Here is a 25,733-nt window from a genome sequence, read left to right on the forward strand (position 1 = left end):
TCTGTGATACATTGGGCATATTGCTTGGGTCAGCCTCCTTAAAGGAAAATCAGAGTATTACCTACGGTCTCAAATGAAGCTTCTGAACCAACTTTAAGTACTCATGTGTTTTTCCCGAAAGATAAAGTCTCTGAGGCCGTGGAAACTTCAGGATTGGGGTGGGCAAGCATGGCAGGAATTTGAGAAGATTGGTGCCCTGTAGGCACTGGGGGGCTCTGAAGTCTCCCTGGAGCCTTCTCTTCTCCAGGCTGAACAAGCTCAGCTCTCTCAGCCCATCTCCAGAGCAGAACTGCTCCAGCCCTTGGATCATGGCTGCAACCCTCCTCTGGACTCACTCCAGAAGTTCCATGTTTTTGTTTTTTTTTGGTTTTTTTTTTGTTTTTTTTTAAACGTGGAGACCCCAGATGTGGGTGCAGAATTACTTTTGGGTTCAGGCAAGCGTTTGTTCATCACAGTTACTCCCACAAGCCAGCCCAGGTGGGAGCAGAGCTCCTTCCACCCCACCCACCCTGTTTCCATCCCTTCTTCAGCACATCCCATGGTGCTTTTTTCTGCTGCTTCCCAGGAGCTGTTGGCTCTTGCCCTGCCCTGACTGCTGGACCCGTCTGTGGACACTGCACAGCGATCTGTTGCCAGCTCTCTGGATTCTGAAGGAAAACCCAAGCAAATCTCTGAATCAAAGTAAAGGTGTCTTGCAAACTTAACCTAATCCTTTGTAAAGCTGTATTAAGGCCAAATTAAATTCAAATCTGTGGGTTCATTTTCCTCTTAGGCTTTATTCCTCGTTTGTTTGAGAGAGCTGGTGAGTCTTTTAGGACTCATGGTACCTTGGTTCCCTTTCAGAATGGAACAAATCTGAGACTTTTCCAGCCAGTTTTTCTTTAAATACCACGAGTTTTCATTCCCCTTTCATTTAAAATACTTCCACAATTTAATATGAAATGCTGGGTAGCAAACCCGGTAGCACTTCCAGACAGAAAGAAGTATGTTGTGTGTAACTCCAAATGTGAATTCTCCTTGCAAAGTGATGGCTTTCCACTGAGGTGGATCAAACAGATGCTCAGTTGGATGCTGGTGCTGAAGCACTTTTCTCTTGTGGCTTGAGTGTCTGATGGCAACAGCCTGAGATTTTAATAGCAGAAAGAAGGGATTTCCTACTAACCTTCCCCGGAGAACTGTCACTTGTACAGTCTTTTCCAGCCTCGTCTAGTCTGACCTGCATCTTCTCCAAAACTTGGTCAATTTTTAAATACTTTTTAAACTTTTTGTGTACCATTTGCAGAGAACAGGAGGGTGCTGGCTATTTTTTTCACAAAATACATGCTGCTCTGTGAGTGAGGTGGTCCTCCGTTCTCCCCAGAGCAACCTTTACCTGTCAGCTCTGCTGCTTCTCAAGGATGGGATGCTGGTGCTGGTGTGGATAAACAGATTTTCTCCCATTTTCAGCACAGGTGATGGAGGGAGAGGAGCTGTTGGCCAAGAGCCTCATGGTGCCAGCACCTCCTGACATGCAGGAGCTGAAAAACTAGAGGTTTTGCCCTTGTTGCATTCAGTGGATTTCTAATTTTACTTCAAGCTAATTGCTTCCTCGTCCTGGGAGGTGCCAGGGAGATGCCCAAGGGGACACAAGGACAAAGATTTTAGCAAGATCTATTGCCATAAGACAAGGGGTGTTGGTTTTAAACTGGAGGAGGGATGATTCAAATGAGCTTCAAGGAAGAAATTTTTAATCAATGAGGGTGATAAAAATGCTGTGGTCTCTGCCACAGGTTGCCCAGAGATGCTGTGGAAACATTCCAGGTTGGATGGGGCTTGGAACAAGCTGACTAGTTGAAGGTGTCCTTGCTTATTGCAGGGAGGGTGGAAGTAAATGAGATTTAAAGTGTCTCCCAAGCCAAACCATTGTACGATTTTACGATCATCTCATCCAACTTCACTGCTCCAACATGATTCCCATGAGCATGCAGGAGGCTGGGAAAAGGAATGTGGGCTCTCCCAGTTCAAACAAACAGAAAAGTTTATTTTGATGGCTGAGGGGGACGAGCACCAGAGGGTGATGCTCGTCTGATCCTGCTCTGGTTTTCAGGCCGACTGTACAGCTTTTTCTCCTGCCGCTGTTGCCGCCGGACGTGTCTCATACGGATTGGCCCAGGCTGGGAGCGTTTGTCCTTCATGGAGCCAGCGAAGAGCCAGGGTGGTCTGTATGGAGCTGCTTGTCTGCTGGGTGACTGAGTGTCCTGGGACAGCCCTGGCACCCCCTGAGTGGCGGTGCTGGGGCTGCTGGTCTCAATACTTTGGGCCAGCACATCGTCGATCCGGCGGCGTTTTGCTGCCGGGCTCCTGAGTGACTGTGGCTCTGTGGCGCCGTCTGGATGGCCTCTTTTCAAGCTCTGCTTTTTGCACGGGAAGCTGCTGCTGCTGCTGCTGCTGACCAGCACCACAGCCTGGGACAGCCCTGGCACCCCCTGAGTGGCGGTGCTGGGGCTGCTGGTCTCAATACTTTGGGCGATCCGGCGGTGTTTTGCTGCCGGGCTCCTGAGTGTCTGTGGCTCTGTGGGGCCCTCTGGATGGCCTCTCTTCAAGCTCTGCTTTTTGCAGGGGAAGCTGCTGCTGCTGCTGCTTCTGACCACAACCACACTTTGAGACAGCCCTGGCACCCCCTGAGTGGCGGTGCTGGGTCTGCTGGCCTCAGTATTTTGGGCCAGCACATCGTCGATCCGGCGGCGTTTTGCTGCCGGGCTCCTGAGTGACTGTGGCTCTGTGACGCCCTCTGGATGGCCTCTCTTCAAGCTCTGCTTTTTGCAGGGGAAGCTGCTGCTGCTGCTGCTGCTGACCAGCACCACAGCCTGGGACAGCCCTGGCACCCCCTGAGTGCCGGTGCTGGGGCTGCTGGTCTCAGCACGCAGCAGTGGCACTCGGTTCAGCCGTATGGGTTTCACTGCCCGGCTGCCCGGGCCTTGTGCTCTCTGTCTCCAGGAACGGCGCCGGGCCTGCTCCGCCCTGGGCTGTTCCGACAGGCCGCCACTGCTGCTGCTGCTGTTTGGATCTGCACATTGGAGAGAGGAGAGGGCAAGTGGTGTGAGCAGCTGCGCAGGGCTCGGGTGATGTCCGTGCAGGATTGTCCCCAAGGCCTTGCCGGGCTGGCTTAAGGGCAGGGGAGGCATATGTGCCCACAGGCCAGCCTGGCCCCGCTGGCCCAAGAGAGCCAGAGGGACTCTACCCTGGGTCGTTGTTGGAGCTCCTGATTCCCCTTGCTGCAGCTCTTGACCGCTCCCCCACTGCCAGCCGTGGGGAGGGAGATTTTTCTCTCACCTTGCTTCTTCCCAGGAGGACACTTCTCAGCAGTGTTGTGCACCATTGTGGATAGGGAGCAGTGCCTGGAAGGTCTGTGCTGCAGGCCTTTCTCCTCCTGACAAAGCATCCCAGTCCTTGTTTGGACAGAGAGAGAGGCGTTTGTGGTGCCTCAGAGGCACCAGAACTCGCCAGTAGCCTTGGGCAAGCTCCTTCTCCTCGATCCTGTCCTCAGCTCTGCAAGTTGTGTTGCCACCTTTGTACCTTAGGGCTGGGTGATGATGTCACACTAGTCCCTGTCACCCACTGCCCTAATTCGGGGAGGCTATCCTTGTGGGTGCTGACAGTGACTTTGTCAATGCCAGGCACGGCTGTAAGGAGAAAAACAGAAATGGGAACAGGTTCATCAACAGGTTGGCGGGCTTAAGGAGACTTAGGTCTTACTACAGGTCATCAGTGGTGATTAGGTCATACTAACCAGTCCTAATTCATTCTTTTGACAGCTCTAAGAGTACAGTTGATTGATTCATTCATTCTTTAAAAGAAGAGTTGTTCTGTGATACATTGGGCATATTGCTTGGGTCAGCCTCCTTAAAGGAAAATCAGAGTATTACCTACGGTCTCAAATGAAGCTTCTGAACCAACTTTAAGTACTCATGTGTTTTTCCCGAAAGATAAAGTCTCTGAGGCCGTGGAAACTTCAGGATTGGGGTGGGCAAGCATGGCAGGAATTTGAGAAGATTGGTGCCCTGTAGGCACTGGGGGGCTCTGAAGTCTCCCTGGAGCCTTCTCTTCTCCAGGCTGAACAAGCTCAGCTCTCTCAGCCCATCTCCAGAGCAGAACTGCTCCAGCCCTTGGATCATGGCTGCAACCCTCCTCTGGACTCACTCCAGAAGTTCCATGTTTTTGTTTTTTTTTGGTTTTTTTTTTGTTTTTTTTTAAACGTGGAGACCCCAGATGTGGGTGCAGAATTACTTTTGGGTTCAGGCAAGCGTTTGTTCATCACAGTTACTCCCACAAGCCAGCCCAGGTGGGAGCAGAGCTCCTTCCACCCCACCCACCCTGTTTCCATCCCTTCTTCAGCACATCCCATGGTGCTTTTTTCTGCTGCTTCCCAGGAGCTGTTGGCTCTTGCCCTGCCCTGACTGCTGGACCCGTCTGTGGACACTGCACAGCGATCTGTTGCCAGCTCTCTGGATTCTGAAGGAAAACCCAAGCAAATCTCTGAATCAAAGTAAAGGTGTCTTGCAAACTTAACCTAATCCTTTGTAAAGCTGTATTAAGGCCAAATTAAATTCAAATCTGTGGGTTCATTTTCCTCTTAGGCTTTATTCCTCGTTTGTTTGAGAGAGCTGGTGAGTCTTTTAGGACTCATGGTACCTTGGTTCCCTTTCAGAATGGAACAAATCTGAGACTTTTCCAGCCAGTTTTTCTTTAAATACCACGAGTTTTCATTCCCCTTTCATTTAAAATACTTCCACAATTTAATATGAAATGCTGGGTAGCAAAACCGGTAGCACTTCCAGACAGAAAGAAGTATGTTGTGTGTAACTCCAAATGTGAATTCTCCTTGCAAAGTGATGGCTTTCCACTGAGGTGGATCAAACAGATGCTCAGTTGGATGCTGGTGCTGAAGCACTTTTCTCTTGTGGCTTGAGTGTCTGATGGCAACAGCCTGAGATTTTAATAGCAGAAAGAAGGGATTTCCTACTAACCTTCCCCGGAGAACTGTCACTTGTACAGTCTTTTCCAGCCTCGTCTAGTCTGACCTGCATCTTCTCCAAAACTTGGTCAATTTTTAAATACTTTTTAAACTTTTTGTGTACCATTTGCAGAGAACAGGAGGGTGCTGGCTATTTTTTTCACAAAATACACGCTGCTCTGTGAGTGAGGTGGTCCTCCGTTCTCCCCAGAGCAACCTTTACCTGTCAGCTCTGCTGCTTCTCAAGGATGGGATGCTGGTGCTGGTGTGGATAAACAGATTTTCTCCCATTTTCAGCACAGGTGATGGAGGGAGAGGAGCTGTTGGCCAAGAGCCTCATGGTGCCAGCACCTCCTGACATGCAGGAGCTGAAAAACTAGAGGTTTTGCCCTTGTTGCATTCAGTGGATTTCTAATTTTACTTCAAGCTAATTGCTTCCTCATCCTGGGAGGTGCCAGGGAGATGCCCAAGGGGACACAAGGACAAAGATTTTAGCAAGATCTATTGCCATAAGACAAGGGGTGTTGGTTTTAAACTGGAGGAGGGATGATTCAAATGAGCTTCAAGGAAGAAATTTTTTATCAATGAGGGTGATAAAAATGCTGTGGTCTCTGCCACAGGTTGCCCAGAGATGCTGTGGAAACATTCCAGGTTGGATGGGGCTTGGAACAAGCTGACTAGTTGAAGGTGTCCTTGCTTATTGCAGGGAGGGTGGAAGTAAATGAGATTTAAAGTGTCTCCCAAGCCAAACCATTGTACGATTTTACGATCATCTCATCCAACTTCACTGCTCCAACATGATTCCCATGAGCATGCAGGAGGCTGGGAAAAGGAATGTGGGCTCTCCCAGTTCAAACAAACAGAAAAGTTTATTTTGATGGCTGAGGGGGACGAGCACCAGAGGGTGATGCTCGTCTGATCCTGCTCTGGTTTTCAGGCCGACTGTACAGCTTTTTCTCCTGCCGCTGTTGCCGCCGGACGTGTCTCATACGGATTGGCCCAGGCTGGGAGCGTTTGTCCTTCATGGAGCCAGCGAAGAGCCAGGGTGGTCTGTATGGAGCTGCTTGTCTGCTGGGTGACTGAGTGTCCTGGGACAGCCCTGGCACCCCCTGAGTGGCGGTGCTGGGGCTGCTGGTCTCAATACTTTGGGCCAGCACATGGTCGATCCGGCGGCGTTTTGCTGCCGGGCTCCTGAGTGACTGTGGCTCTGTGGCGCCGTCTGGATGGCCTCTTTTCAAGCTCTGCTTTTTGCACGGGAAGCTGCTGCTGCTGCTGCTGCTGACCAGCACCACAGCCTGGGACAGCCCTGGCACCCCCTGAGTGGCGGTGCTGGGGCTGCTGGTCTCAATACTTTGGGCGATCCGGCGGTGTTTTGCTGCCGGGCTCCTGAGTGTCTGTGGCTCTGTGGGGCCCTCTGGATGGCCTCTCTTCAAGCTCTGCTTTTTGCAGGGGAAGCTGCTGCTGCTGCTGCTTCTGACCACAACCACACTTTGAGACAGCCCTGGCACCCCCTGAGTGGCGGTGCTGGGTCTGCTGGCCTCAGTATTTTGGGCCAGCACATCGTCGATCCGGCGGCGTTTTGCTGCCGGGCTCCTGAGTGACTGTGGCTCTGTGACGCCCTCTGGATGGCCTCTCTTCAAGCTCTGCTTTTTGCAGGGGAAGCTGCTGCTGCTGCTGCTGCTGACCAGCACCACAGCCTGGGACAGCCCTGGCACCCCCTGAGTGCCGGTGCTGGGGCTGCTGGTCTCAGCACGCAGCAGTGGCACTCGGTTCAGCCGTATGGGTTTCACTGCCCGGCTGCCCGGGCCTTGTGCTCTCTGTCTCCAGGAACAGCGCCGGGCCTGCTCCGCCCTGGGCTGTTCCGACAGGCCGCCACTGCTGCTGCTGCTGTTTGGATCTGCACATTGGAGAGAGGAGAGGGCAAGTGGTGTGAGCAGCTGCGCAGGGCTCGGGTGATGTCCGTGCAGGATTGTCCCCAAGGCCTTGCCGGGCTGGCTTAAGGGCAGGGGAGGCATATGTGCCCACAGGCCAGCCTGGCCCCGCTGGCCCAAGAGAGCCAGAGGGACTCTACCCTGGGTCGTTGTTGGAGCTCCTGCTTCCCCTTGCTGCAGCTCTTGACCGCTCCCCCACTGCCAGCCGTGGGGAGGGAGATTTTTCTCTCACCTTGCTTCTTCCCAGGAGGACACTTCTCAGCAGTGTTGTGCACCATTGTGGATAGGGAGCAGTGCCTGGAAGGTCTGTGCTGCAGGCCTTTCTCCTCCTGACAAAGCATCCCAGTCCTTGTTTGGACAGAGAGAGAGGCGTTTGTGGTGCCTCAGAGGCACCAGAACTCGCCAGTAGCCTTGGGCAAGCTCCTTCTCCTCGATCCTGTCCTCAGCTCTGCAAGTTGTGTTGCCACCTTTGTACCTTAGGGCTGGGTGATGATGTCACACTAGTCCCTGTCACCCACTGCCCTAATTCGGGGAGGCTATCCTTGTGGGTGCTGACAGTGACTTTGTCAATGCCAGGCACGGCTGTAAGGAGAAAAACAGAAATGGGAACAGGTTCATCAACAGGTTGGCGGGCTTAAGGAGACTTAGGTCTTACTACAGGTCATCAGTGGTGATTAGGTCATACTAACCAGTCCTAATTCATTCTTTTGACAGCTCTAAGAGTACAGTTGATTGATTCATTCATTCTTTAAAAGAAGAGTTGTTCTGTGATACATTGGGCATATTGCTTGGGTCAGCCTCCTTAAAGGAAAATCAGAGTATTACCTACGGTCTCAAATGAAGCTTCTGAACCAACTTTAAGTACTCATGTGTTTTTCCCGAAAGATAAAGTCTCTGAGGCCGTGGAAACTTCAGGATTGGGGTGGGCAAGCATGGCAGGAATTTGAGAAGATTGGTGCCCTGTAGGCACTGGGGGGCTCTGAAGTCTCCCTGGAGCCTTCTCTTCTCCAGGCTGAACAAGCTCAGCTCTCTCAGCCCATCTCCAGAGCAGAACTGCTCCAGCCCTTGGATCATGGCTGCAACCCTCCTCTGGACTCACTCCAGAAGTTCCATGTTTTTGTTTTTTTTTGGTTTTTTTTTTGTTTTTTTTTAAACGTGGAGACCCCAGATGTGGGTGCAGAATTACTTTTGGGTTCAGGCAAGCGTTTGTTCATCACAGTTACTCCCACAAGCCAGCCCAGGTGGGAGCAGAGCTCCTTCCACCCCACCCACCCTGTTTCCATCCCTTCTTCAGCACATCCCATGGTGCTTTTTTCTGCTGCTTCCCAGGAGCTGTTGGCTCTTGCCCTGCCCTGACTGCTGGACCCGTCTGTGGACACTGCACAGCGATCTGTTGCCAGCTCTCTGGATTCTGAAGGAAAACCCAAGCAAATCTCTGAATCAAAGTAAAGGTGTCTTGCAAACTTAACCTAATCCTTTGTAAAGCTGTATTAAGGCCAAATTAAATTCAAATCTGTGGGTTCATTTTCCTCTTAGGCTTTATTCCTCGTTTGTTTGAGAGAGCTGGTGAGTCTTTTAGGACTCATGGTACCTTGGTTCCCTTTCAGAATGGAACAAATCTGAGACTTTTCCAGCCAGTTTTTCTTTAAATACCACGAGTTTTCATTCCCCTTTCATTTAAAATACTTCCACAATTTAATATGAAATGCTGGGTAGCAAACCCGGTAGCACTTCCAGACAGAAAGAAGTATGTTGTGTGTAACTCCAAATGTGAATTCTCCTTGCAAAGTGATGGCTTTCCACTGAGGTGGATCAAACAGATGCTCAGTTGGATGCTGGTGCTGAAGCACTTTTCTCTTGTGGCTTGAGTGTCTGATGGCAACAGCCTGAGATTTTAATAGCAGAAAGAAGGGATTTCCTACTAACCTTCCCCGGAGAACTGTCACTTGTACAGTCTTTTCCAGCCTCGTCTAGTCTGACCTGCATCTTCTCCAAAACTTGGTCAATTTTTAAATACTTTTTAAACTTTTTGTGTACCATTTGCAGAGAACAGGAGGGTGCTGGCTATTTTTTTCACAAAATACATGCTGCTCTGTGAGTGAGGTGGTCCTCCGTTCTCCCCAGAGCAACCTTTACCTGTCAGCTCTGCTGCTTCTTAAGGATGGGATGCTGGTGCTGGTGTGGATAAACAGATTTTCTCCCATTTTCAGCACAGGTGATGGAGGGAGAGGAGCTGTTGGCCAAGAGCCTCATGGTGCCAGCACCTCCTGACATGCAGGAGCTGAAAAACTAGAGGTTTTGCCCTTGTTGCATTCAGTGGATTTCTAATTTTACTTCAAGCTAATTGCTTCCTCGTCCTGGGAGGTGCCAGGGAGATGCCCAAGGGGACACAAGGACAAAGATTTTAGCAAGATCTATTGCCATAAGACAAGGGGTGTTGGTTTTAAACTGGAGGAGGGATGATTCAAATGAGCTTCAAGGAAGAAATTTTTAATCAATGAGGGTGATAAAAATGCTGTGGTCTCTGCCACAGGTTGCCCAGAGATGCTGTGGAAACATTCCAGGTTGGATGGGGCTTGGAACAAGCTGACTAGTTGAAGGTGTCCTTGCTTATTGCAGGGAGGGTGGAAGTAAATGAGATTTAAAGTGTCTCCCAAGCCAAACCATTGTACGATTTTACGATCATCTCATCCAACTTCACTGCTCCAACATGATTCCCATGAGCATGCAGGAGGCTGGGAAAAGGAATGTGGGCTCTCCCAGTTCAAACAAACAGAAAAGTTTATTTTGATGGCTGAGGGGGACGAGCACCAGAGGGTGATGCTCGTCTGATCCTGCTCTGGTTTTCAGGCCGACTGTACAGCTTTTTCTCCTGCCGCTGTTGCCGCCGGACGTGTCTCATACGGATTGGCCCAGGCTGGGAGCGTTTGTCCTTCATGGAGCCAGCGAAGAGCCAGGGTGGTCTGTATGGAGCTGCTTGTCTGCTGGGTGACTGAGTGTCCTGGGACAGCCCTGGCACCCCCTGAGTGGCGGTGCTGGGGCTGCTGGTCTCAATACTTTGGGCCAGCACATCGTCGATCCGGCGGCGTTTTGCTGCCGGGCTCCTGAGTGACTGTGGCTCTGTGGCGCCCTCTGGATGGCCCCTCTTCAAGCTCTGCTTTTTGCGCGGGAAGCTGCTGCTGCTGCTGCTGCTGACCAGCACCACAGTCTGGGACAGCCCTGGCACCCCCTGAGTGGCGGTGCTGGGGCTGCTGGTCTCAATACTTTGGGCGATCCGGCGGTGTTTTGCTGCCGGGCTCCTGAGTGTCTGTGGCTCTGTGGGGCCCTCTGGATGGCCTCTCTTCAAGCTCTGCTTTTTGCAGGGGAAGCTGCTGCTGCTGCTGCTTCTGACCAGAACCACACTTTGAGACAGCCCTGGCACCCCCTGAGTGGCGGTGCTGGGGCTGCTGGTCTTGGCACGCAGCAGTGGCACTCGGTTCAGCCGTATGGGTTTCACTGCCTGGCTGCCCGGGCCTTGTGCTCTCTGTCTCCAGGAACGGCGCCGGGCCTGCTCCGCCCTGGGCTGTTCCGACAGGCCGCCGCTTCTGCTGCTGCTGTTTGGATCTGCACATTGGAGAGAGGAGAGGGCAAGTGGTGTGAGCACCTGCGCAGGGCTCGGGTGATGTCCGTGCAGGATTGTCCCCAAGGCCTTGCCGGGCTGGCTTAAGGGCAGGGGAGGCATATGTGCCCACAGGCCAGCCTGGCCCCGCTGGCCCAAGAGAGCCAGAGGGACTCTACCCTGGGTCGTTGTTGGAGCTCCTGCTTCCCCTTGCTGCAGCTCTTGACCGCTCCCCCACTGCCAGCCGTGGGGAGGGAGATTTTGCTCTCACCTTGCTTCTTCCCAGGAGGACACTTCTCAGCAGTGTTGTGCACCATTGTGGATAGGGAGCAGTGCCTGGAAGGTCTGTGCTGCAGGCCTTTCTCCTCCTGACAAAGCATCCCAGTCCTTGTTTGGACAGAGAGAGAGGCGTTTGTGGTGCCTCAGAGGCACCAGAACTCGCCAGTAGCCTTGGGCAAGCTCCTTCTCCTCGATCCTGTCCTCAGCTCTGCAAGTTGTGTTGCCACCTTTGTACCTTAGGGCTGGGTGATGATGTCACACTAGTCCCTGTCACCCACTGCCCTAATTCGGGGAGGCTATCCTTGTGGGTGCTGACAGTGACTTTGTCAATGCCAGGCACGGCTGTAAGGAGAAAAACAGAAATGGGAACAGGTTCATCAACAGGTTGGCGGGCTTAAGGAGACTTAGGTCTTACTACAGGTCATCAGTGGTGATTAGGTCATACTAACCAGTCCTAATTCATTCTTTTGACAGCTCTAAGAGTACAGTTGATTGATTCATTCATTCTTTAAAAGAAGAGTTGTTCTGTGATACATTGGGCATATTGCTTGGGTCAGCCTCCTTAAAGGAAAATCAGAGTATTACCTACGGTCTCAAATGAAGCTTCTGAACCAACTTTAAGTACTCATGTGTTTTTCCCGAAAGATAAAGTCTCTGAGGCCGTGGAAACTTCAGGATTGGGGTGGGCAAGCATGGCAGGAATTTGAGAAGATTGGTGCCCTGTAGGCACTGGGGGGCTCTGAAGTCTCCCTGGAGCCTTCTCTTCTCCAGGCTGAACAAGCTCAGCTCTCTCAGCCCATCTCCAGAGCAGAACTGCTCCAGCCCTTGGATCATGGCTGCAACCCTCCTCTGGACTCACTCCAGAAGTTCCATGTTTTTGTTTTTTTTTGTGTTTTTTTTTTTTTTTTTAAACGTGGAGACCCCAGATGTGGGTGCAGAATTACTTTTGGGTTCAGGCAAGCGTTTGTTCATCACAGTTACTCCCACAAGCCAGCCCAGGTGGGAGCAGAGCTCCTTCCACCCCACCCACCCTGTTTCCATCCCTTCTTCAGCACATCCCATGGTGCTTTTTTCTGCTGCTTCCCAGGAGCTGTTGGCTCTTGCCCTGCCCTGACTGCTGGACCCGTCTGTGGACACTGCACAGCGATCTGTTGCCAGCTCTCTGGATTCTGAAGGAAAACCCAAGCAAATCTCTGAATCAAAGTAAAGGTGTCTTGCAAACTTAACCTAATCCTTTGTAAAGCTGTATTAAGGCCAAATTAAATTCAAATCTGTGGGTTCATTTTCCTCTTAGGCTTTATTCCTCGTTTGTTTGAGAGAGCTGGTGAGTCTTTTAGGACTCATGGTACCTTGGTTCCCTTTCAGAATGGAACAAATCTGAGACTTTTCCAGCCAGTTTTTCTTTAAATACCACGAGTTTTCATTCCCCTTTCATTTAAAATACTTCCACAATTTAATATGAAATGCTGGGTAGCAAACCCGGTAGCACTTCCAGACAGAAAGAAGTATGTTGTGTGTAACTCCAAATGTGAATTCTCCTTGCAAAGTGATGGCTTTCCACTGAGGTGGATCAAACAGATGCTCAGTTGGATGCTGGTGCTGAAGCACTTTTCTCTTGTGGCTTGAGTGTCTGATGGCAACAGCCTGAGATTTTAATAGCAGAAAGAAGGGATTTCCTACTAACCTTCCCCGGAGAACTGTCACTTGTACAGTCTTTTCCAGCCTCGTCTAGTCTGACCTGCATCTTCTCCAAAACTTGGTCAATTTTTAAATACTTTTTAAACTTTTTGTGTACCATTTGCAGAGAACAGGAGGGTGCTGGCTATTTTTTTCACAAAATACACGCTGCTCTGTGAGTGAGGTGGTCCTCCGTTCTCCCCAGAGCAACCTTTACCTGTCAGCTCTGCTGCTTCTCAAGGATGGGATGCTGGTGCTGGTGTGGATAAACAGATTTTCTCCCATTTTCAGCACAGGTGATGGAGGGAGAGGAGCTGTTGGCCAAGAGCCTCATGGTGCCAGCACCTCCTGACATGCAGGAGCTGAAAAACTAGAGGTTTTGCCCTTGTTGCATTCAGTGGATTTCTAATTTTACTTCAAGCTAATTGCTTCCTCGTCCTGGGAGGTGCCAGGGAGATGCCCAAGGGGACACAAGGACAAAGATTTTAGCAGGGTCTATTGCCATAAGACAAGGGGTGTTGGTTTTAAACTGGAGGAGGGATGATTCAAATGAGCTTCAAGGAAGAAATTTTTTATCAATGAGGGTGATAAAAATGCTGTGGTCTCTGCCACAGGTTGCCCAGAGATGCTGTGGAAACATTCCAGGTTGGATGGGGCTTGGAACAAGCTGACTAGTTGAAGGTGTCCTTGCTTATTGCAGGGAGGGTGGAAGTAAATGAGATTTAAAGTGTCTCCCAAGCCAAACCATTGTACGATTTTACGATCATCTCATCCAACTTCACTGCTCCAACATGATTCCCATGAGCATGCAGGAGGCTGGGAAAAGGAATGTGGGCTCTCCCAGTTCAAACAAACAGAAAAGTTTATTTTGATGGCTGAGGGGGACGAGCACCAGAGGGTGATGCTCGTCTGATCCTGCTCTGGTTTTCAGGCCGACTGTACAGCTTTTTCTCCTGCCGCTGTTGCCGCCGGACGTGTCTCATACGGATTGGCCCAGGCTGGGAGCGTTTGTCCTTCATGGAGCCAGCGAAGAGCCAGGGTGGTCTGTATGGAGCTGCTTGTCTGCTGGGTGACTGAGTGTCCTGGGACAGCCCTGGCACCCCCTGAGTGGCGGTGCTGGGGCTGCTGGTCTCAATACTTTGGGCCAGCACATCGTCGATCCGGCGGCGTTTTGCTGCCGGGCTCCTGAGTGACTGTGGCTCTGTGGCGCCGTCTGGATGGCCCCTCTTCAAGCTCTGCTTTTTGCAGGGGAAGCTCCTGCTGCTGCTGCTGCTGACCAGCACCACAGTCTGGGACAGCCCTGGCACCCCCTGAGTGGCGGTGCTGGGGCTGCTGGTCTCAATACTTTGGGCGATCCGGCGGTGTTTTGCTGCCGGGCTCCTGAGTGACTGTGGCTCTGTGACGCCCTCTGGATGGCCTCTCTTCAAGCTCTGCTTTTTGCAGGGGAAGCTGATGCTGCTGCTGCTTCTGACCAGAACCACACTTTGAGACAGCCCTGGCACCCCCTGAGTGCCGGTGCTGGGGCTGCTGGTCTTGGCACGCAGCAGTGGCACTCGGTTCAGCCGTATGGTTTTCACTGCCTGGCTGCCCGGGCCTTGTGCTCTCTGTCTCCAGGAACGGCGCCGGGCCTGCTCCGCCCTGGGCTGTTCCGACAGGCCGCCGCTTCTGCTGCTGCTGTTTGGATCTGCACATTGGAGAGAGGAGAGGGCAAGTGGTGTGAGCACCTGCGCAGGGCTCGGGTGATGTCCGTGCAGGATTGTCCCCAAGGCCTTGCCGGGCTGGCTTAAGGGCAGGGGAGGCATATGTGCCCACAGGCCAGCCTGGCCCCGCTGGCCCAAGAGAGCCAGAGGGACTCTACCCTGGGTCGTTGTTGGAGCTCCTGCTTCCCCTTGCTGCAGCTCTTGACCGCTCCCCCACTGCCAGCCGTGGGGAGGGAGATTTTGCTCTCACCTTGCTTCTTCCCAGGAGGACACTTCTCAGCAGTGTTGTGCACCATTGTGGATAGGGAGCAGTGCCTGGAAGGTCTGTGCTGCAGGCCTTTCTCCTCCTGACAAAGCATCCCAGTCCTTGTTTGGACAGAGAGAGAGGCGTTTGTGGTGCCTCAGAGGCACCAGAACTCGCCAGTAGCCTTGGGCAAGCTCCTTCTCCTCGATCCTGTCCTCAGCTCTGCAAGTTGTGTTGCCACCTTTGTACCTTAGGGCTGGGTGATGATGTCACACTAGTCCCTGTCACCCACTGCCCTAATTCGGGGAGGCTATCCTTGTGGGTGCTGAGAGTGACTTTGTCAATGCCAGGCACGGCTGTAAGGAGAAAAACAGAAATGGGAACAGGTTCATCAACAGGTTGGCGGGCTTAAGGAGACTTAGGTCTTACTACAGGTCATCAGTGGTGATTAGGTCATACTAACCAGTCCTAATTCATTCTTTTGACAGCTCTAAGAGTACAGTTGATTGATTCATTCATTCTTTAAAAGAAGAGTTGTTCTGTGATACATTGGGCATATTGCTTGGGTCAGCCTCCTTAAAGGAAAATCAGAGTATTACCTACGGTCTCAAATGAAGCTTCTGAACCAACTTTAAGTACTCATGTGTTTTTCCCGAAAGATAAAGTCTCTGAGGCCGTGGAAACTTCAGGATTGAGGTGGGCAAGCATGGCAGGAATTTGAGAAGATTGGTGCCCTGTAGGCACTGGGGGGCTCTGAAGTCTCCCTGGAGCCTTCTCTTCTCCAGGCTGAACAAGCTCAGCTCTCTCAGCCCATCTCCAGAGCAGAACTGCTCCAGCCCTTGGATCATGGCTGCAACCCTCCTCTGGACTCACTCCAGAAGTTCCATGTTTTTTGTTTTTTTTTTTTTTTTTTTTTTTTTTAAACGTGGAGACCCCAGATGTGGGTGCAGAATTACTTTTGGGTTCAGGCAAGCGTTTGTTCATCACAGTTACTCCCACAAGCCAGCCCAGGTGGGAGCAGAGCTCCTTCCACCCCACCCACCCTGTTTCCATCCCTTCTTCAGCACATCCCATGGTGCTTTTTTCTGCTGCTTCCCAGGAGCTGTTGGCTCTTGCCCTGCCCTGACTGCTGGACCCGTCTGTGGACACTGCACAGCGATCTGTTGCCAGCTCTCTGGATTCTGAAGGAAAACCCAAGCAAATCTCTGAATCAAAGTAAAGGTGTCTTGCAAACTTAACCTAATCCTTTGTAAAGCTGTATTAAGGCCAAATTAAATTCAAATCTGTGGGTTCATTTTCCTCTTAGGCTTTATTCCTCGTTTGTTTGAGAGAGCTGGTGAGTCTTTTAGGACTCATGGTACCTTGGTTCCCTTTCAGAATGGAACAAATCTGAGACTTTTCCAGCCAGTTTTTCTTTAAATACCACGAGTTTTCATTCCCCTTTCATTTAAAATACTTCCACAATTTAATATGAAATGCTGGGTAGCAAAACCGGTAGCACTTCCAGACAGAAAGAAGTATGTTGTGTGTAACTCCAAATGTGAATTCTCCTTGCAAAGTGATGGCTTTCCACTGAGGTGGATCAAACAGATGCTCAGTTGGATGCTGGTGCTGAAGCACTTTTCTCTTGTGGCTTGAGTGTCTGATGGCAACAGCCTGAGATTTTAATAGCAGAAAGAAGGGATTTCCTACTAACCTTCCCCGGAGAACTGTCACTTGTACAGTCTTTTCCAGCCTCGTCTAGTCTGACCTGCATCTTCTCCAAAACTTGGTCAATTTTTAAATACTTTTTAAACTTTTTGTGTACCATTTGCAGAGAACAGGAGGGTGCTGGCTATTTTTTTCACAAAATACACGCTGCTCTGTGAGTGAGGTGGTCCTCCGTTCTCCCCAGAGCAACCTTTACCTGTCAGCTCTGCTGCTTCTCAAGGATGGGATGCTGGTGCTGGTGTGGATAAACAGATTTTCTCCCATTTTCAGCACAGGTGATGGAGGGAGAGGAGCTGTTGGCCAAGAGCCTCATGGTGCCAGCACCTCCTGACATGCAGGAGCTGAAAAACTAGAGGTTTTGCCCTTGTTGCATTCAGTGGATTTCTAATTTTACTTCAAGCTAATTGCTTCCTCGTCCTGGGAGGTGCCAGGGAGATGCCCAAGGGGACACAAGGACAAAGATTTTAGCAGGGTCTATTGCCATAAGACAAGGGGTGTTGGTTTTAAACTGGAGGAGGGATGATTCAAATGAGCTTCAAGGAAGAAATTTTTTATCAATGAGGGTGATAAAAATGCTGTGGTCTCTGCCACAGGTTGCCCAGAGATGCTGTGGAAACATTCCAGGTTGGATGGGGCTTGGAACAAGCTGACTAGTTGAAGGTGTCCTTGCTTATTGCAGGGAGGGTGGAAGTAAATGAGATTTAAAGTGTCTCCCAAGCCAAACCATTGTACGATTTTACGATCATCTCATCCAACTTCACTGCTCCAACATGATTCCCATGAGCATGCAGGAGGCTGGGAAAAGGAATGTGGGCTCTCCCAGTTCAAACAAACAGAAAAGTTTATTTTGATGGCTGAGGGGGACGAGCACCAGAGGGTGATGCTCGTCTGATCCTGCTCTGGTTTTCAGGCCGACTGTACAGCTTTTTCTCCTGCCGCTGTTGCCGCCGGACGTGTCTCATACGGATTGGCCCAGGCTGGGAGCGTTTGTCCTTCATGGAGCCAGCGAAGAGCCAGGGTGGTCTGTATGGAGCTGCTTGTCTGCTGGGTGACTGAGTGTCCTGGGACAGCCCTGGCACCCCCTGAGTGGCGGTGCTGGGGCTGCTGGTCTCAATACTTTGGGCCAGCACATCGTCGATCCGGCGGCGTTTTGCTGCCGGGCTCCTGAGTGACTGTGGCTCTGTGGCGCCGTCTGGATGGCCCCTCTTCAAGCTCTGCTTTTTGCAGGGGAAGCTGCTGCTGCTGCTGCTGCTGACCAGCACCACAGTCTGGGACAGCCCTGGCACCCCCTGAGTGGCGGTGCTGGGGCTGCTGGTCTCAATACTTTGGGCGATCCGGCGGTGTTTTGCTGCCGGGCTCCTGAGTGTCTGTGGCTCTGTGGCGCCCTCTGGATGGCCTCTCTTCAAGCTCTGCTTTTTGCAGGGGAAGCTGATGCTGCTGCTGCTTCTGACCAGAACCACACTTTGAGACAGCCCTGGCACCCCCTGAGTGCCGGTGCTGGGGCTGCTGGTCTTGGCACGCAGCAGTGGCACTCGGTTCAGCCGTATGGTTTTCACTGCCTGGCTGCCCGGGCCTTGTGCTCTCTGTCTCCAGGAACGGCGCCGGGCCTGCTCCGCCCTGGGCTGTTCCGACAGGCCGCCGCTTCTGCTGCTGCTGTTTGGATCTGCACATTGGAGAGAGGAGAGGGCAAGTGGTGTGAGCACCTGCGCAGGGCTCGGGTGATGTCCGTGCAGGATTGTCCCCAAGGCCTTGCCGGGCTGGCTTAAGGGCAGGGGAGGCATATGTGCCCACAGGCCAGCCTGGCCCCGCTGGCCCAAGAGAGCCAGAGGGACTCTACCCTGGGTCGTTGTTGGAGCTCCTGCTTCCCCTTGCTGCAGCTCTTGACCGCTCCCCCACTGCCAGCCGTGGGGAGGGAGATTTTGCTCTCACCTTGCTTCTTCCCAGGAGGACACTTCTCAGCAGTGTTGTGCACCATTGTGGATAGGGAGCAGTGCCTGGAAGGTCTGTGCTGCAGGCCTTTCTCCTCCTGACAAAGCATCCCAGTCCTTGTTTGGACAGAGAGAGAGGCGTTTGTGGTGCCTCAGAGGCACCAGAACTCGCCAGTAGCCTTGGGCAAGCTCCTTCTCCTCGATCCTGTCCTCAGCTCTGCAAGTTGTGTTGCCACCTTTGTACCTTAGGGCTGGGTGATGATGTCACACTAGTCCCTGTCACCCACTGCCCTAATTCGGGGAGGCTATCCTTGTGGGTGCTGACAGTGACTTTGTCAATGCCAGGCACGGCTGTAAGGAGAAAAACAGAAATGGGAACAGGTTCATCAACAGGTTGGCGGGCTTAAGGAGACTTAGGTCTTACTACAGGTCATCAGTGGTGATTAGGTCATACTAACCAGTCCTAATTCATTCTTTTGACAGCTCTAAGAGTACAGTTGATTGATTCATTCATTCTTTAAAAGAAGAGTTGTTCTGTGATACATTGGGCATATTGCTTGGGTCAGCCTCCTTAAAGGAAAATCAGAGTATTACCTACGGTCTCAAATGAAGCTTCTGAACCAACTTTAAGTACTCATGTGTTTTTCCCGAAAGATAAAGTCTCTGAGGCCGTGGAAACTTCAGGATTGAGGTGGGCAAGCATGGCAGGAATTTGAGAAGATTGGTGCCCTGTAGGCACTGGGGGGCTCTGAAGTCTCCCTGGAGCCTTCTCTTCTCCAGGCTGAACAAGCTCAGCTCTCTCAGCCCATCTCCAGAGCAGAACTGCTCCAGCCCTTGGATCATGGCTGCAACCCTCCTCTGGACTCACTCCAGAAGTTCCATGTTTTTTGTTTTTTTTTTTTTTTTTTTTTTTTTAAACGTGGAGACCCCAGATGTGGGTGCAGAATTACTTTTGGGTTCAGGCAAGCGTTTGTTCATCACAGTTACTCCCACAAGCCAGCCCAGGTGGGAGCAGAGCTCCTTCCACCCCACCCACCCTGTTTCCATCCCTTCTTCAGCACATCCCATGGTGCTTTTTTCTGCTGCTTCCCAGGAGCTGTTGGCTCTTGCCCTGCCCTGACTGCTGGACCCGTCTGTGGACACTGCACAGCGATCTGTTGCCAGCTCTCTGGATTCTGAAGGAAAACCCAAGCAAATCTCTGAATCAAAGTAAAGGTGTCTTGCAAACTTAACCTAATCCTTTGTAAAGCTGTATTAAGGCCAAATTAAATTCAAATCTGTGGGTTCATTTTCCTCTTAGGCTTTATTCCTCGTTTGTTTGAGAGAGCTGGTGAGTCTTTTAGGACTCATGGTACCTTGGTTCCCTTTCAGAATGGAACAAATCTGAGACTTTTCCAGCCAGTTTTTCTTTAAATACCACGAGTTTTCATTCCCCTTTCATTTAAAATACTTCCACAATTTAATATGAAATGCTGGGTAGCAAAACCGGTAGCACTTCCAGACAGAAAGAAGTATGTTGTGTGTAACTCCAAATGTGAATTCTCCTTGCAAAGTGATGGCTTTCCACTGAGGTGGATCAAACAGATGCTCAGTTGGATGCTGGTGCTGAAGCACTTTTCTCTTGTGGCTTGAGTGTCTGATGGCAACAGCCTGAGATTTTAATAGCAGAAAGAAGGGATTTCCTACTAACCTTCCCCGGAGAACTGTCACTTGTACAGTCTTTTCCAGGCTCGTCTAGTCTGACCTGCATCTTCTCCAAAACTTGGTCAATTTTTAAATACTTTTTAAACTTTTTGTGTACCATTTGCAGAGAACAGGAGGGTGCTGGCTATTTTTTTCACAAAATACACGCTGCTCTGTGAGTGAGGTGGTCCTCCGTTCTCCCCAGAGCAACCTTTACCAGTAAGCTCTGCTGCTTCTCAAGGATGGGATGCTGGTGCTGGTGTGGATAAACAGATTTTCTCCCATTTTCAGCACAGGTGATGGAGGGAGAGGAGCTGTTGGCCAAGAGCCTCATGGTGCCAGCACCTCCTGACATGCAGGAGCTGAAAAACTAGAGGTTTTGCCCTTGTTGCATTCAGTGGATTTCTAATTTTACTTCAAGCTAATTGCTTCCTCGTCCTGGGAGGTGCCAGGGAGATGCCCAAGGGGACACAAGGACAAAGATTTTAGCAGGGTCTATTGCCATAAGACAAGGGGTGTTGGTTTTAAACTGGAGGAGGGATGATTCAAATGAGCTTCAAGGAAGAAATTTTTAATCAATGAGGGTGATAAAAATGCTGTGGTCTCTGCCACAGGTTGCCCAGAGATGCTGTGGAAACATTCCAGGTTGGATGGGGCTTGGAACAAGCTGACTAGTTGAAGGTGTCCTTGCTTATTGCAGGGAGGGTGGAACTAAATGGGATTTAAAGTGTCTCCCAAGCCAAACCATTGTACGATTTTACGATCATCTCATCCAACTTCACTGCTCCAACATGATTCCCATGAGCATGCAGGAGGCTGGGAAAAGGAATGTGGGCTCTCCCAGTTCAAACAAACAGAAAAGTTTATTTTGATGGCTGAGGGGGACGAGCACCAGAGGGTGATGCTCGTCTGATCCTGCTCTGGTTTTCAGGCCGACTGTACAGCTTTTTCTCCTGCCGCTGTTGCCGCCGGACGTGTCTCATCCGGATTGGCCCAGGCTGGGAGCGTTTGTCCTTCATGGAGCCAGCGAAGAGCCAGGGTGGTCTGTATGGAGCTGCTTGTCTGCTGGGTGACTGAGTGTCCTGGGACAGCCCTGGCACCCCCTGAGTGGCGGTGCTGGGGCTGCTGGTCTCAATACTTTGGGCGATCCGGCGGTGTTTTGCTGCCGGGCTCCTGAGTGTCTGTGGCTCTGTGGCGCCCTCTGGATGGCCTCTCTTCAAGCTCTGCTTTTTGCAGGGGAAGCTGCTGCTGCTGCTGCTTCTGACCAGAACCACACTTTGAGACAGCCCTGGCACCCCCTGAGTGGCGGTGCTGGGGCTGCTGGCCTCAGTATTTTGGGCCAGCACATCGTTGATCCGGCGGCGTTTTGCTGCCGGGCTCCTGAGTGACTGTGGCTCTGTGACGCCCTCTGGATGGCCTCTCTTCAAGCTCTGCTTTTTGCAGGGGAAGCTGCTGCTGCTGCTGCTGCTGACCAGCACCACAGCCTGGGACAGCCCTGGCACCCCCTGAGTGCCGGTGCTGGGGCTGCTGGTCTCAGCACGCAGCAGTGGCACTCGGTTCAGCCGTATGGGTTTCACTGCCCGGCTGCCCGGGCCTTGTGCTCTCTGTCTCCAGGAACGGCGCCGGGCCTGCTCCGCCCTGGGCTGTTCCGACAGGCCGCTGCTGCTGCTGCTGCTGTTTGGATCTGCACATTGGAGAGAGGAGAGGGCAAGTGGTGTGAGCAGCTGCGCAGGGCTCGGGTGATGTCCGTGCAGGATTGTCCCCAAGGCCTTGCCGGGCTGGCTTAAGGGCAGGGGAGGCATATGTGCCCACAGGCCAGCCTGGCCCCGCTGGCCCAAGAGAGCCAGAGGGAGTCTACCCTGGGTCGTTGTTGGAGCTCCTGCTTCCCCTTGCTGCAGCTCTTGACCGCTCCCCCACTGCCAGCCGTGGGGAGGGAGATTTTGCTCTCACCTTGCTTCTTCCCAGGAGGACACTTCTCAGCAGTGTTGTGCACCATTGTGGATAGGGAGCAGTGCCTGGAAGGTCTGTGCTGCAGGCCTTTCTCCTCCTGACAAAGCATCCCAGTCCTTGTTTGGACAGAGAGAGAGGCGTTTGTGGTGCCTCAGAGGCACCAGAACTCGCCAGTAGCCTTGGGCAAGCTCCTTCTCCTCGATCCTGTCCTCAGCTCTGCAAGTTGTGTTGCCACCTTTGTACCTTAGGGCTGGGTGATGATGTCACACTAGTCCCTGTCACCCACTGCCCTAATTCGGGGAGGCTATCCTTGTGGGTGCTGACAGTGACTTTGTCAATGCCAGGCACGGCTGTAAGGAGAAAAACAGAAATGGGAACAGGTTCATCAACAGGTTGGCGGGCTTAAGGAGACTTAGGTCTTACTACAGGTCATCAGTGGTGATTAGGTCATACTAACCAGTCCTAATTCATTCTTTTGACAGCTCTAAGAGTACAGTTGATTGATTCATTCATTCTTTAAAAGAAGAGTTGTTCTGTGATACATTGGGCATATTGCTTGGGTCAGCCTCCTTAAAGGAAAATCAGAGTATTACCTACGGTCTCAAATGAAGCTTCTGAACCAACTTTAAGTACTCATGTGTTTTTCCCGAAAGATAAAGTCTCTGAGGCCGTGGAAACTTCAGGATTGGGGTGGGCAAGCATGGCAGGAATTTGAGAAGATTGGTGCCCTGCAGGCACTGGGGGGCTCTGAAGTCTCCCTGGAGCCTTCTCTTCTCCAGGCTGAACAAGCTCAGCTCTCTCAGCCCATCTCCAGAGCAGAACTGCTCCAGCCCTTGGATCATGGCTGCAACCCTCCTCTGGACTCACTCCAGAAGTTCCATGTTTTTTTTTTTGTTTTTTTTTTTTTTTTTTTTTTTTTTTTTTTTTAAACGTGGAGACCCCAGATGTGGGTGCAGAATTACTTTTGGGTTCAGGCAAGCGTTTGTTCATCACAGTTACTCCCACAAGCCAGCCCAGGTGGGAGCAGAGCTCCTTCCACCCCACCCACCCTGTTTCCATCCCTTCTTCAGCACATCCCATGGTGCTTTTTTCTGCTGCTTCCCAGGAGCTGTTGGCTCTTGCCCTGCCCTGACTGCTGGACCCGTCTGTGGACACGGCACAGCGATCTGTTGCCAGCTCTCTGGATTCTGAAGGAAAACCCAAGCAAATCTCTGAATCAAAGTAAAGGTGTCTTGCAAACTTAACCTAATCCTTTGTAAAGCTGTATTAAGGCCAAATTAAATTCAAATCTGTGGGTTCATTTTCCTCTTAGGCTTTATTCCTCGTTTGTTTGAGAGAGCTGGTGAGTCTTTTAGGACTCATGGTACCTTGGTTCCCTTTCAGAATGGAACAAATCTGAGACTTTTCCAGCCAGTTTTTCTTTAAATACCACGAGTTTTCATTCCCCTTTCATTTAAAATACTTCCACAATTTAATATGAAATGCTGGGTAGCAAAACCGGTAGCACTTCCAGACAGAAAGAAGTATGTTGTGTGTAACTCCAAATGTGAATTCTCCTTGCAAAGTGATGGCTTTCCACTGAGGTGGATCAAACAGATGCTCAGTTGGATGCTGGTGCTGAAGCACTTTTCTCTTGTGGCTTGAGTGTCTGATGGCAACAGCCTGAGATTTTAATAGCAGAAAGAAGGGATTTCCTACTAACCTTCCCCGGAGAACTGTCACTTGTACAGTCTTTTCCAGGCTCGTCTAGTCTGACCTGCATCTTCTCCAAAACTTGGTCAATTTTTAAATACTTTTTAAACTTTTTGTGTACCATTTGCAGAGAACAGGAGGGTGCTGGCTATTTTTTTCACAAAATACACGCTGCTCTGTGAGTGAGGTGGTCCTCCGTTCTCCCCAGAGCAACCTTTACCAGTAAGCTCTGCTGCTTCTCAAGGATGGGATGCTGGTGCTGGTGTGGATAAACAGATTTTCTCCCATTTTCAGCACAGGTGATGGAGGGAGAGGAGCTGTTGGCCAAGAGCCTCATGGTGCCAGCACCTCCTGACATGCAGGAGCTGAAAAACTAGAGGTTTTGCCCTTGTTGCATTCAGTGGATTTCTAATTTTACTTCAAGCTAATTGCTTCCTCGTCCTGGGAGGTGCCAGGGAGATGCCCAAGGGGACACAAGGACAAAGATTTTAGCAGGGTCTATTGCCATAAGACAAGGGGTGTTGGTTTTAAACTGGAGGAGGGATGATTCAAATGAGCTTCAAGGAAGAAATTTTTAATCAATGAGGGTGATAAAAATGCTGTGGTCTCTGCCACAGGTTGCCCAGAGATGCTGTGGAAACATTCCAGGTTGGATGGGGCTTGGAACAAGCTGACTAGTTGAAGGTGTCCTTGCTTATTGCAGGGAGGGTGGAACTAAATGGGATTTAAAGTGTCTCCCAAGCCAAACCATTGTACGATTTTACGATCATCTCATCCAACTTCACTGCTCCAACATGATTCCCATGAGCATGCAGGAGGCTGGGAAAAGGAATGTGGGCTCTCCCAGTTCAAACAAACAGAAAAGTTTATTTTGATGGCTGAGGGGGACGAGCACCAGAGGGTGATGCTCGTCTGATCCTGCTCTGGTTTTCAGGCCGACTGTACAGCTTTTTCTCCTGCCGCTGTTGCCGCCGGACGTGTCTCATCCGGATTGGCCCAGGCTGGGAGCGTTTGTCCTTCATGGAGCCAGCGAAGAGCCAGGGTGGTCTGTATGGAGCTGCTTGTCTGCTGGGTGACTGAGTGTCCTGGGACAGCCCTGGCACCCCCTGAGTGGCGGTGCTGGGGCTGCTGGTCTCAATACTTTGGGCCAGCACATCGTCGATCCGGCGGCGTTTTGCTGCCGGGCTCCTGAGTGACTGTGGCTCTGTGGCGCCGTCTGGATGGCCTCTTTTCAAGCTCTGCTTTTTGCACGGGAAGCTGCTGCTGCTGCTGCTGCTGACCAGCACCACAGCCTGGGACAGCCCTGGCACCCCCTGAGTGCCGGTGCTGGGGCTGCTGGTCTCAGCACGCAGCAGTGGCACTCGGTTCAGCCGTATGGGTTTCACTGCCCGGCTGCCCGGGCCTTGTGCTCTCTGTCTCCAGGAACGGCGCCAGGCCTGCTCCGCCCTGGGCTGTTCCGACAGGCCGCTGCTGCTGCTGCTGCTGTTTGGATCTGCACATTGGAGAGAGGAGAGGGCAAGTGGTGTGAGCAGCTGCGCAGGGCTCGGGTGATGTCCGTGCAGGATTGTCCCCAAGGCCTTGCCGGGCTGGCTTAAGGGCAGGGGAGGCATATGTGCCCACAGGCCAGCCTGGCCCCGCTGGCCCAAGAGAGCCAGAGGGACTCTACCCTGGGTCGTTGTTGGAGCTCCTGCTTCCCCTTGCTGCAGCTCTTGACCGCTCCCCCACTGCCAGCCGTGGGGAGGGAGATTTTGCTCTCACCTTGCTTCTTCCCAGGAGGACACTTCTCAGCAGTGTTGTGCACCATTGTGGATAGGGAGCAGTGCCTGGAAGGTCTGTGCTGCAGGCCTTTCTCCTCCTGACAAAGCATCCCAGTCCTTGTTTGGACAGAGAGAGAGGCGTTTGTGGTGCCTCAGAGGCACCAGAACTCGCCAGTAGCCTTGGGCAAGCTCCTTCTCCTCGATCCTGTCCTCAGCTCTGCAAGTTGTGTTGCCACCTTTGTACCTTAGGGCTGGGTGATGATGTCACACTAGTCCCTGTCACCCACTGCCCTAATTCGGGGAGGCTATCCTTGTGGGTGCTGACAGTGACTTTGTCAATGCCAGGCACGGCTGTAAGGAGAAAAACAGAAATGGGAACAGGTTCATCAACAGGTTGGCGGGCTTAAGGAGACTTAGGTCTTACTACAGGTCATCAGTGGTGATTAGGTCATACTAACCAGTCCTAATTCATTCTTTTGACAGCTCTAAGAGTACAGTTGATTGATTCATTCATTCTTTAAAAGAAGAGTTGTTCTGTGATACATTGGGCATATTGCTTGGGTCAGCCTCCTTAAAGGAAAATCAGAGTAT

This window comes from Chamaea fasciata, unplaced genomic scaffold (genome assembly GCF_029207755.1).
Source record: "Chamaea fasciata isolate MVZ Bird 193981 ecotype frontalis unplaced genomic scaffold, bChaFas1.0.hap1 SCAF_6, whole genome shotgun sequence".
Lineage (NCBI taxonomy): Eukaryota > Metazoa > Chordata > Aves > Passeriformes > Sylviidae > Chamaea > Chamaea fasciata.